Consider the following 13,595-nt stretch of genomic DNA (forward strand, 5'->3'; position numbering starts at 1 on the left):
CTCTATTCACTCCCCAGGTATAGGCTTGCTTCAGTTAGGTTAACATTTGTTAAGCACTTAGAATAAGTGTCAGGAACTTGTATTGTCTCATTACCTTCAATATGTCCCACTTAAGACAGGTCCTTTAACTGTGATGTAAAAGTTAATTTTAACTTGACTGCTATATGGAAAGAAATATTTTTCATTAAGTTCTCAGCAGTGTCTGTAACCAAAAAAATACTAAATAAATGGCAGTTTTCAGCAGGAGCCTGGCTTGATGATATAACTCAGAAGGCAGAGGATCACAATTCAAGGCCAGCCTCAGCATCTGAGTCCCCTCTGAATACAAAAGGGTTGGGGATGTAGCTTATTAATGGATTGTTCCTGGGTTCAATCCCCAAACCAGAGGCTTGGGGCTGGGTCTTGCTTATGTCATAGCATTCAATTTTTGGTGAATAAAGAACTGGGGATTCCAGCCTTATCCTGCACCTTTTCCATTTAACCACCAGGAGGCAGCAACAGGTCTTTTCCAATGCATGCTTTGGTTCCCCCTGGTACCCACCAGGGGGCGACCCAGCGGGCAGCTGATCTTGGGGTCATAGTGTCAGCACTTCTTCTCTCAGTGGTCCTTTGCATAGTTAGCCCCAACCTCCCAGGGCCTTGACTAACTTGGAGGAGACAGGCATGAACAAAGTTAATAAATACAATTCAAAATTTATTAAAAATCACGAATCCCCTGTTGTGCCTTCCTGTCGCTAAGGAAATAAATAAACAGAAAGGACACAGCTGGGGAAAGAAAAATCAATCTCAAGACAGATTTTTTTAACTACCCCTTACTTTTCCAACCCCTCCCCCTATGGCTCTTGGGACATAGCACATGAGCAGGTACCTCAGTCCATGTAGAATGTGGCCGGCACCAAGGCAAACCTGCCCTGCCCAGGAGGGGAGACAGGTCCTGGGATCATTTGTTTTCAGCCCTTGATAACCCAGAGACCTGCTCCCTGCAGAGGCCAGGGCTGAAGCACCAATTGGAGGCACCTGAGGGTAGTAGTGGTAGGGGGAGAACAGGGTAACAACCCCGGCAGCATAAGCAGCTGAAAGGGGGTCCAGTCCCCTTTCCAGGTTCAACCAATGCCTGATAAATTATGTCCTATTCATTCCTCCTTCTCTCCTTTAGCTTGCAAGCTCTGCACTCAGCTGAGGATCTTCCTGAGCAGTTCAACAGAGGCACCAATGAAAACTGCATCAGGTCACACATAGTTTCTCTTTTGGATATTCTGGTGGGAGATGAACTTGGGGTATCCAAAGCCGAGATAACTCTCATCCAAGGAGCCTCACCACGTGCCTGGCTTTTGGAAATTTTTCCAGTTTGGGTCAGAGTGGAAAGTCTCAATGACATACTATGGCTTAGCAAGCCCTGGGTCGCTCTGATCTAGCAGGGAGAAAGTGACACGACGATCAAAAGGCCACTCAAGGAGATAATCAAAAGTGCCTGGTAGCACACGAATGTACAGACACAGATGTGTGCTCTCACCACTGCCATTGCCAATGAGGAGTGCAGACACTTGTAGCTTGTAACCATAGTTATGTATATAGAAGTCTGGGCTGTAGCACTCGAGTTGGGCTTGGCCTTGGCCTCTTGTAGCCTCTGACCATTGCGGTCATTCTTCCAGATGAACACGCCATCACTGCCTATTGATAGTCCCTACAGCTCTCTATGCAGATCCTGCAGCTCCTGCCACTGCCGGCTCACCAGGGCACACATCATAGCCAGATGTGGCTTCACACTCTTCGCCATGTACTGCACCATTGCCAGCTTAGGGCACTGTTGGCAAAGCCCCAGGAAATGAGGGAAGGGAGGACTGTTACCAAAAGGGGAAAGCTCAGAGGTAGCAGGCGCCAAACTCTGCATGAGGAAGACAGGGTGCTAGGAAGAACCTGCAGCTGAACAGCAGGGGGAATGACTCAAAGAACTAAACTGCCAGGAAACCTAGCCTTCATCTAGGACTTAATGGGCTAAAGAGGGGTTGACAGGAAAAAGGGGCATCTCACCTTGTGCTTGCAACCGGAGTCTTTGAACAGGCATAGCACCAAGGCAGTGCTACCTCTGTCCTTCAGATGATTTTGCAGATCCTCCCGAGCCACAGTGCCCACACCACATTGGTTAGGCAGGGAACAGGCAGCCTAGGGCACTGTACTGGTGACTCTGGATGGTGTTAAAGACAAATTTCTTTGTGCAATAGGTACAAGGCTGGGTGCACTTGAGGCACTCAGAAGTGGCATCTCGGACCAGCAGTCGCTGTATCATGTGGGCACCACACTTGCTCTCACAGTACACACTCTCTTGGGGGCACATACCCTCATGGCTCTCATAGTCTTCCCCACTGAAGTCACAGCCACAGAACTTGCACTTGAGGTGCCGCTTGGGCCAGTCGTATTGCAAGTGTGCAGGCAGATCACAGCGACTCAGCTTGGCAAGACAGCCATTGGGGCAGGGAACCACATTGAAGCTGCAAGTAGTTAGGTGTCCCTGTAAATGACGAAGTGGCCCACTCCAGCGGCAGCCCTCCTCACTGTGGATGCAGCAGATGGGCACACCTAGCACCTGGACCTTCAGCTCTGGGACTGGGTAGATCTTGGCATAGTTCAGGGAAAATTGGTCCTCAGGACATTTGAATTCTCCTTCACTGAGGAACTCTTGCAGGCTGGTGTTACAGAAGTGGTTGCCCCAGGTAGAAACCTACAGGGGCTCGCACATTGGTTTCCGGCACAGCGGGCACAGCCTTCTGAAACTTGTAGTTGAAGCCAGACATGGCAGGAGAGTGGCGGGCATGGACAAGTGGTGCTGGGCACATAGTTGCCCCGCAGCCTGTACCTCGCCCCAGCCGCATTCTCGACTCTGGGCAGCTCCAACTGGCAGCCCCAGCCAAAGCCACTAAGTATTTTAAATATGCTTTATATTTGAAATAGTATATACTCTATAAATCTCTCTTCATTTAAAAAATGATTGCATCATATGTTATTTTACAGATATAAAAACAGAATTCTTAAAGTGTATTTGGACTATTTCTAATTCATAAGAAAATTCTGTAACGAATATTCTTTACATTTATATATGTAATATATCAGTATAAATCATATTATATATAAATATTTATATGCAAAAGCAGGATATATACAAGAGATTCTTTATGCATGTTTTCTATATGAAATATGCACATTTTGGACTGGGGTTGTGGCTCAGTGGCAGAGCACTTGCCTAGCATGTTTGAGGCACTGGGTTTGTTTCTCAGTACCATACATCAATAAAGAAAATAAAGGGTCATTAGCAACTAAAAAATATTAAGAAGAAAAAATATACACATTTTTATGTTATATATATATGATAATTGTCCTTAACATGAAAACCCCAAATGCAATTATGATAACCATCACAAATACTGGTCAGACACTTCTCCTCAAACAGAGAAGAGAGCTTCTAGGATAAATGGTTAATTACAGGTCTGGAACAAGAAAATAAATGATGTGCTTGAAACATCTTTTTTTTTGTGAGAAAGTGAAAAGTAGTCCAGGATGAATGGGAACAAATCCAAAAGATGTGTAATCATCTTTAAATGGCAGCTGATGTTTATATCTGGGGTATGTGAGTACCAAAATGAAAAACTTCATCTTCTTGCTCACTTATAGTTGTTTTTGCTATATTTGTTTTTGTAGAATCAATGAAAATATCATCATTTGGCCACCACATAGTAATAATTTGACACAAGGAGAAATCATCTATAAAATATTAATTCTAGTGGGTGAAAATTTAAGGACCAACCAGATATTTTAAAAAGTCACAAATATCACCACCCCAAATATTTATGAATTATAAAGGGAAAACAAATACTACGTTTATAATGGAGCAACCTGGCAAATACTTCTTAACCAAATAATTAGGCAACACTAACCAGTGATGGAACAAAGTGACATTACATACTTCCACAGTCTCTTGTTCCTGTGTTATTGAGGCCCCAGATATTTGCTTACTCTTAAGTGGAGGCTAACTCTAGATCCTAGAATTTTTCCACCATTAATAGAGGCTGACCATAGCTTGTTACCATGTCTGTCAGTGCTGCCAGAATATGCTCTAGTGTAAGAACTAGGCATTGTATGAATGATGGTCTTCCTCTAATGGCATAATCTGAATCCACTGATGAGAAAACATTGTATGATTCTAAACTGAAAGAAAATTTACAAAACTACTACTGATGTACACCATTCAAATCATAGATATCATAAATAGCCCAGAAAAACTCAGTAATTGTCTCAGATTAAAAGAGACAGAAAAAAATGAGACTACTGGACACAGTGAATAATTGATATTAAAATTTCCCAAAATTGGATTTATTTTGGTTCAAAGACAATTGTTGAAATAACTGTCAAATTTGGAATAAGGTTTGTAGAGTAGATATTCATAATTTAATTTTCTTATTATGTACCTTTTTTGAAATGGAGAAAAAGAGATAAAACAAGTTAATAAAATAGTAACATTTGAGAGATTCCGGATAGGGGAGGAAGATGGCGGTGAAGGGAATGCATTATCCCAGTGCGCTGCGTCACTGAGTGGGAGAAAGACAAGGTGAAACGGCTGAAGGCTAGTGTGTTGGGAATTTCCAGTGAAATTGAGGTGCTCTAGAATCTAGTGGACGGATTTCCATCCTGTGAGGTTCGGCTGCGGGAGCCCGGTCGAGGGCGATTTCTCCGCAATTTCTCCACACAGAGGGTCGCATTGCCTGATCGGGGGAACGCCCGGAAGCTCGAGTCTGCTGCGCATGTGGGGAATCGGCGAGGTGCCAGAGCAGGGGTGCAGCTCCCGCCAGTGGTACAATGGCCACGCTTAGTGCTGAGTTCCGGCTTTGAGACAGAGGAGAGAAGTGGTCCAGTTCGGTTCCCGACACCGGTCGGACCACGGAGGAGGACAGCAACCGCCATCTTGGAGAAATGATGTAATCATCCCTGTTTTCTACTGACCTCAACGCATTCAGCTACAGAACAGGTGATTTCAGGCTGGTATTTGCCTGCGTCTCCCAGACAGATCGCTCAGGCTTGGGGCTGGAGAACCTGTAGAGAATACTCCTGGGGGCTCGTTCCTGGCAAGGCGTGCACCGGGCTCTGAGTGGCCGGATTCTGGTCCCCAGGGCTGCCTTGGCTCAGGGTTAGGGAATCTACGGAGACTGCGTGTGGAGGCCAGCTCCAAGTGGAGTGTGCACTGAGCTTGGGGCGGCTGGGTTCTGACTCCCAGAACAGTTTTGGCCAGGGGCTGGGGAGCCCGCGGGGACTGTGTCTTTGAGCCTGTGCCCAGCGGAGCGTGCACCGAGTTTGGAGAGCATGGAGTGGCCGGGCTCTGGCTCCCGGAGCTGCTTTGGCCTGGGGCTGGGGAACCTGCGGTGACTGCTTCTCGGTCAAGGTCCTGCTGGGTGCTGTGGGGGCTGGGGGGGGGGCAGAGTGGAGCTGCCGCCTGTGCCCAGAGCAGGCCAAGTGACCCACCGGCGTGGTATCACGACACCCCAACTGCAGCTGGGGCCGAAGAGATTAGCCGCCCACGCCTAGAATAGGACCAGCGACCCGACGGCGCGGTAGCCAAGTAACTCTATTTGGCGTACGGGCTGTGCAGAGCTGCCATTTGAGCCTGCAAGGTAGGCAGACCTGCGACCCACTGGCAGGACAGGCCTGGTAGCCTGCCAACGTGGAGGACACGCAGCACCAAGGCAGTCACGTCACACTGGTTGAAGTGGAGGTGGAACAGGGCCGCTGCCCGTGTCCGGAGGGGGCTCAGCGACCAGTTGGAGAGGCAGTCAGGTACCCCCATTGGGAGTGGGGGCTGTGCAGAACTGCTGCCCGAGCCCACAGGGTGGGCAGACCTGCAACCCACCGGTGGAACAGGTCTAGAGGCCTGCCAGCGTGATAGACACGTCACACCAATTGGAGTGGGATAGAGCAGAGCCGCCGCCCACATCCGGATCAGGACCAACGACCCGAGGGTGTGGTAGTTACGTCACCACAATTGGAGTGGGTGAGAGCAGAGCCGCCACCCGCGCCCGCAGGGAGGTGGCAGACCTGCGACCAACCAGCGTGGTAGACAGACCACCCTAATTAGAGGAGGAGCACAGCCACTGCTCACCCTGCAAGAGAGACTTCCCAGCTATACAAGAGCAATATAAATAAATAGGGGGTAAATTTCAAAAATACAACAGTTTTACCAAGCAGAAAAAAACGTGAGCAGTATGAAAAGACAAGGAAAGAAAGGACCACAAGCAATGCAGGTCAACTCAACTTTAGAAGAGGTAATAGCTGCAACAGATGGAATGTCAGATAAAGAGTTCAGGATATACATGCTTCAGATGATCTGCAGTCTCAAGGAAGACATGAGACAGCAAAATCAGACAATGAAAGATCACATTGACAAGGAACTACATAAACAAATCCAGGAAGTAAAAGATCAATTTCACAGTAAGATAGAGGTAATAAAAAACAAACAAATAGAAATCCTAGAAATCCAGGAAGCAATAAACCAACTTAAAAACTCAATTGAGAATACTACCAGCAGAGTAGATCACTTAGAAGATAGAACAACAGACAATGAAGACAAAGTATTTCAACTTGAAAAGAACATAGACAGCTCAGCAAGTCTGCTAAGAAACCATGAGCAGAACATCCAAGAATTATGGGATAATATTAAAAGACCAAACTTAAGAGTCATTGGGATACAGGAAGGCACAGAGCTCCAAACCAAAGGAATAAACAATTATTCAGTGAAATAATACGAGAAAACTTCCCAGACTTGAAGAATGAGACAGAATCCCAAATCCTAGAAGCCTACAGGACACCGAATGTGCAAAATCATAAGAGATCCACACCTAGACACATTATAATGAAGATGTCCAACATACAGAATAAGGAGAGAATTTTAAAAGCTACAAGAGAAAGGAAGCAGATTACATTTAGGGGTAAACCAATCAGGATAACAGCTGATCTCTCAACACAGACTCTGAAAGCTAGAAGATCCTGGAATAACATATTTCAAACACTGAAAGAAATGGGTTCCAACCAAGAATCGTGTATCTGGCGAAATTAAGCTTCAGGATGGAAGATGAAATTAAAACCTTGCATGATAAACAAAAGTTAAAAGAATTTGCAGCTAGAAAACCATCTCTTCAAAAAATACTTGGCAAAACATTACAGAAAGAGAAAATGAAAAATAACATTGAAAACCAACAGTGGGAGGTAGGACAGTAAAGGGGGGAAAGTAATCAAAGAGGAAAACAAATCAGGTTTAGTAACATTAATAAACAAATATGGCTGGAAGAACAAAACCATATCTCAATAATAACCCTAAATGTGAATGGCTTAAACTCACCAATTAAGAGACACAGGCTAGTTGAATGGATCACAAAACAAAACCAACAACATGCTGCCTACAGGAGACGCATCTGATAGGAAAAGATATACATAGACTGAAGGTGAAAGGTTGGAAAAAATTATACCACTTATATGGACTGTGGAAACAAGCAGGAGTGTCCATACTCATATGTAATAAAGTAGATTTCAAGCCAAAGTTAATCAAAAGGGATAAAGAAGGACACTTCATACTGCTCAAGGGAACCATACACCAACAAGACATAACAATCATAAATATATATATGCCCCAAATAATGGTGCAGCTATGTTTGTCAAGCAAACTCGTCTCAAGTTCAAGAGTCTAATAGACCACCATACAAAAATCATGGGAGACATCAACATACCTTTCTCATCACTGGACAGATCGTCCAAACAAAAGTTGAATAAGGAAACTATAGAACTCAATAACACAATTAACAACCTAGACTTAATTGACATATATAGACTATACCACCCAACATCAAGTAGCTACACTTTTTTCTCAGCAGCACATGAAACCTTCTCAAAAATAGATCATATATTATGTCACAGGGCAACTCTAAGACAATATAAAAGAGTAGAGATAATACCATGCATCTTATCTGATCATAATGGAATGAAACTGAAAATCAATGAAAAAAAAAGGAAGGAAAAATCACGTGTCACTTGGAGAATGAACAATAGATTACTGAATGATCAATGGGTTTTAGAAGACATCAAGGAGGAAATTAAAAACTTCTTAGAGTTAAATAAAAACACAGACACAACATATCGAAATCTATGGGACACACTGAAAGCAGTTCTAAGAGGAAAACTCATTGCTTGGAGTTTATTCCTCAAAAAAAGAAAAAACCAACAAATAAATGATCTCATACTTCATCTCAAAATCCTAGAAAAAGAAGAGCAAAACAACAGCAAAAGAAGTAGAAGGCAAGAAATAATTAAAATCAGAGGTGAAATTAATGAAATCAAAACAAAAGAAACAATTAAAAAAATGACAAAATTAAAAGTTGGTTCTTTGAAAAAATAAATAAAATTGACAGACCCTTAGCCATGCTAACAAAGAGAAGAAGAGAGAGAACCCAAATTACTAGTATACAGGATGAAAAAGGCAATATTACAACAGACACTTCAGAAACACAGAAGATAATCAGAAATTATTTTGAATCTTTATACTCCAATAAAATAGAAGATAGTGAAGGCATAGATAAATTTCTTAAGTCTTAAGATCTGCCCAGATTGAGTCAGGAGGATATAGACAATCTAAACAGACCAATAACAATAGAGGAAATAGAAGAAACCATCAAAAGACTACCAACTAAGAAAAGCCCAGGACTGGATTGGTATACAGCAGAGTTTTACAAAACCTTTAAAGAGGAACTAACACCAATACTTTTAAAGCTATTTCAGAAAATAGAAAAAGAGGGAGAACTTCCAAATACATTCTACGAGGCCAACATCACCCTGATGCCCAAACCAGACAAAGACACTTCAAAGAAAGAAAACTACAGACCAATATCTCTAATGAACCTAGATGCAAAAATCCTCAATAAAATTCTGGTGAATCGATTCAAAAACATATCAAAAAAATTATACACCATGATCAAGTAGGATTCATTCCTGGGATGCAAGGGTGGTTCAATATAAGGAAATCAATAAATGTGATTCACCACATCAATAGACTTAAAAATAAGAATCATATGATCATCTTGATAGATGCAGAAAAAGCATTTGACAAAGTACAGCATCCCTTTATGTTTAAAACTGTAGAAAAATTAGGGATAACAGGATCATACATTGTAAAAGCAATCTATGATAAGCCACAGGCCAGCATCATTCTGAATGGAGAAAAATTGAAGGCATTCCCTCTAAGATCTCGTACAAGACAGGGATGCCCTCTCTCACCACTTCTGTTCAACATAGTCCTCGAAACACTGGCCAGAGCAATTAGACAGACGAACGAAATTAAAGGCATAAAAATATGAAAAGAAGAACTTAAATTATCACTATTTGCAGATGACATGATTCTATACCTAGCAGACCCAAAAGGGTCTACAAAGAAACTACTAGAGCTAATAAATGAATTCAGCAAAGTGGCAGGATATAAGATCAACACTCATAAATCAAATGCATTCCTGTATATCAGCGACAAATCCTCTGAAATGGAAATGAGGACAACTACTCCATTCAGAATACCCCCCCAAAAAATAAAATACTTGGGAATCAACCTAACAAAAGAGGTGAAAGACTTATACAATGAAAACTACAGAACCCTAAAGAGAGATATAGAAGAAGACCTTAGAAGATGGAAAAATATACCCTGTTCATGGATAGGCAGAACTAACATTATCAAAATGGAGATATTACCAAAAGTCCTCTATAAGTTCAATGCAATGCCAATCAAAATCCCAACAGCATTCCTTGTAAAAATAGATAAAACAATCATTAAATTCATATGGAATAATAAAAGACCCAGAATAGCAAAAACAATGCTAAGCAGGAAGTGTGAATCAGGCGGTATAGCGATACCAAACTTCAAACTGTATTACAGAGCAATAATAACAAAAACAGCATTGTACTGATACCAAAACAGGCGGGTGGACCAATGGTACAGAATAGAGGACACAGTAACCAATTCACAAAACTACAACTATCTTATATTTGATAAAGGGGCTAAAAGCATGCAATAGAGGAAGGATAGCATCTTCAACAAATGGTGCTGGGAAAACTGGAAATCCATTTGCATCAAAATGAATCTGAATCCCTTTCTCTCGCCATGCACAAAAGTTAACTCAAAATGGATCAAGGAGCTTGATATTAAATCAGAGACATGGCATCTGATAGAAGAAAAAGTTGGCTATGATCTACATACTGTGGGGTCGGGATCCAAATTTCTTAAGAGGACACCCATAGCACAAGAGTTAAGTAGAATCAACAAATGGGACTTACTCAAACTGAAAAGTTTTTTCTCAGCAAAAGAAACAATAAGAGAGATAAACAGGGAGCCTACATCCTGGGAACAAATCTTTACTCCACACACTTCAGATAGATCCCTAATATCCAGAGTATACAAAGAACTCAAAAAATTAGACCATAAGATAACAAATAACCCAATCAATAAATGGGCCAAGGACCTGAACAGACACTTCTCAGAGGAAGACATACAATCAATCAATAAGTACATGGAAACATGCTCACCATCTCTAGCAGTCAGAGAAATGCAAATCAAAACCACCCTAAGATACCATCTCACTCCAGTAAGATTGGCAGCCATCATGAAGTCCAACAACAACAAGTGCTGGAGAGGATGCGGGGAAAAGGGTACACTTGTTCATTGTTGGTGGGACTGCAAATTGGTGCAGCCAATTTGGAAAGCAGAATGGAGATTTCTTGGAAAGCTGGGAATGGAACCACCATTTGACCCAGCTATTCCCCTTCTCGGTCTATTCCCTAAAGACCTAATAAGAGCATGCTACAGGGACACTGCTACATCGATGTTCATAGCAGCACAATTCACGATAGCAAGATTGTGGAACCAACCTTGAGGCCCTTCAATAGATGAATGGATAAAAAAATGTGGCATTTATACACAATGGAGTATTACTCTGCATTAAAAAATGACAACATCATAGAATTTGGAGGGAAATGGATTACATTAGAGCAGATTATGCTAAGTGAAGCTAGCCAATCTTTAAAAAACAAACACCAAATGACTCCTTTGATATAAGGGGAGTAACCAAGGACAGGGCAGGGATGAAGAGCTTGAGAAGAAGATTAACATTAAACAGGGATGAGAGGTGGGAGGGAAAGGGAGTGAGAAGGGAAATCACATGGAAATGGAAGGTGATCCTCAGGGTTATACAAAATTACATATAAGAGGAAAGGAGGGGTAAAACAAGATAATACAAGTGAGGAAGAAATGATTTACAGTAGAGGGGGTAGAGAGAGAAAAGGGGAGGGGAGGGGAAGGGAGGGGGGATAGTAGAGTATAGGATAGACAGCAAAATATATCAGTCACTATAACGGCAATATGTAAATCAATGGAAGGGTAACTGATGTGATACAGCAATCTTTATACGGGGTAAAATTGGGAGTTCATAACCCACTTGAATCAAACTGTGAAATATGATATATTAAGAACTATGTAATGTTTTGAACGACCAACAATAAAAAAAAGGAAAAGAAAAACATTTGAGAAATGTTTCCTAGGGATTTTTTGCACTACTATTATAAATTTTCTATAAATCTGAAACTGTCAAAAGAGAATATTTGTGAAAGAAAAATATTTCTTTAAAATGTTAAAAAGTAAAGGATACTCAATAAAATAAACTGTGGATCTCTACAGGTATAATTAAATAAAAAAATTAGTGGTGGATGATTACAAAGATATTGATAGTCTCAAACTCTCTCCCTACAAAAAATTTAATTACAAAGTAAAATACTGCAAATATCACCTTAATAACCAATATTAACATCAGCAGTAATGAGGATATTATATGTCACATGATGTGACTCAAACAGAAAATAAGAGAATTGATTTTGTGATACACTTGACAAAAAACGTGTAATCTAGATTCAATCATAAAGAAATCAGAAAATCTATTTTAAGCACATTCTACATGCTTTCTTCCTGAAAAGATTCAAAGGTAAAGAAGAGACTAAGAACCATTTGAATCTGAAGGCATTTCTAAAATACAACAATAAATTTCATTTCATGCCTCTGAATAAAATATTTTGCCATAAAGGACAATATCATGTTACTAGCAATGAATGAAAATGATTTGAGGATTAAGTGGTTGAAGGCATTGTGATAGAATGTATTATTATTGATTTGAGAAAAAGTAATTGCTTAATGTTTTTTGCCTTTTTTCTTCATATAATCTTGAAATATAATAGTAAATTTGAAGGTTCTAATAAAAGTACTTTTGTCCACTGAAACATTTTAAAGTGAATTGCTGACATATGACATCATCCATGATACATTTAGTTTTTACTACAATCAGATCATGCTAGATAACTACAATACGGCATTTTTTTATAAAACTGATATGATTAACAAGTATTCTGTTTCTTGGTAACATTTGAAAAACACATTCATAAGGAATGAAGGTTGTATTGTAGTTATGTAGCATGTTCTGACCTATAGAAAATACTAAAAATATCATGAATGACAGCATATGTCAACAATTCACTTTAAAATTATTCAGTGAACAAAAGTACTTTATATTAGAAACTGAAACTTCACTATTATTTTCCAAGATTGTATAAACAACGAGAAAAGAAAAAAAGTATTAAGCAAACACTGATTTTATTAGAAACAAGTCTTAAGTCAATGCTTCAAATTAATGCTAAAAATTGAAAGGCTGTGTGTTTGATGGCAGTATAATAATTCTAATAAATTAACACATTAGTGAATATAGTAATGGAATACCAAAGTAATGTTTCCTAAATTTTTGGATCCATATTCAGGGATACATTTTATAAAATACAAATAATCTATCATTAATGTGATATTTAGATTCACCAAATTAGTGTTGACCATTTGCTTGTTGAATGAAGTTTAAATGTTAGCATTTAGACAGTTTGAAAACATCTCAATAAAAACTGAATCATAGAAAATGGGTGATGCTGTTGTTTTCCACAGAAGAATTTCAGCATGCAGGGTGAGAGTTTCTTAGTGGGGCAGAAGTGAAAAAAGAGGGAGTTTCAAACTTACGATCTTTTATACATTGATTTTCAGACTTGGAAAAAATACATAGATCTTTAATTGTAATTGATTTCTTCTCAGAAGTTATGACCAAAATTTTTGAAGCATTTGGTTCATTATAGGTGTGCACTTGATGAGAAATGTGTGAAAATATGTCAACTCTTGTATAAGTGTCATTATGTAGAGTGTTCTTTGTATAAAAGTTGTTCACTTATTAATTCCCCAAACAGGGTCAGAAATAGATTACTGATCATAGTATTATATTGTAGTGATAATAATAATGTTATACCCAATTCCTTTACACATGAATGAAAACAAATGATTTTTATTGACAGAATTCCCATTCTTGTTTTTCTTTTTTTTTTTCTTTTTTTAAAGTGAAATTATTTTAAACAAAATGCTTACTGGTGCATTTAATTATACATAATAGTGGAATTAATTATTAAATATTCACAGATTCACTTAAAAATAATTTGATCTTTATCTCTAG

The 13,595-nt window shown here is 40.0% G+C and overlaps 1 long non-coding RNA gene and 1 pseudogene across 1 annotated transcript in view; both read right to left on the reverse strand.

The window, feature by feature from the left end:
* LOC144371512 (uncharacterized) overlaps nt 1–13,595 on the reverse strand; it is an 81,743-nt gene that overhangs the window by 35,730 nt on the left and 32,418 nt on the right. The gene's annotated exons all lie outside the window — the stretch shown is intronic.
* LOC144371363 (TNF receptor-associated factor 4-like) lies at nt 1,173–2,986 on the reverse strand (annotated as a pseudogene).

This window comes from Ictidomys tridecemlineatus, chromosome 16 (assembly GCF_052094955.1).
Source record: "Ictidomys tridecemlineatus isolate mIctTri1 chromosome 16, mIctTri1.hap1, whole genome shotgun sequence".
NCBI classification, from domain to species: Eukaryota; Metazoa; Chordata; class Mammalia; order Rodentia; family Sciuridae; genus Ictidomys; species Ictidomys tridecemlineatus.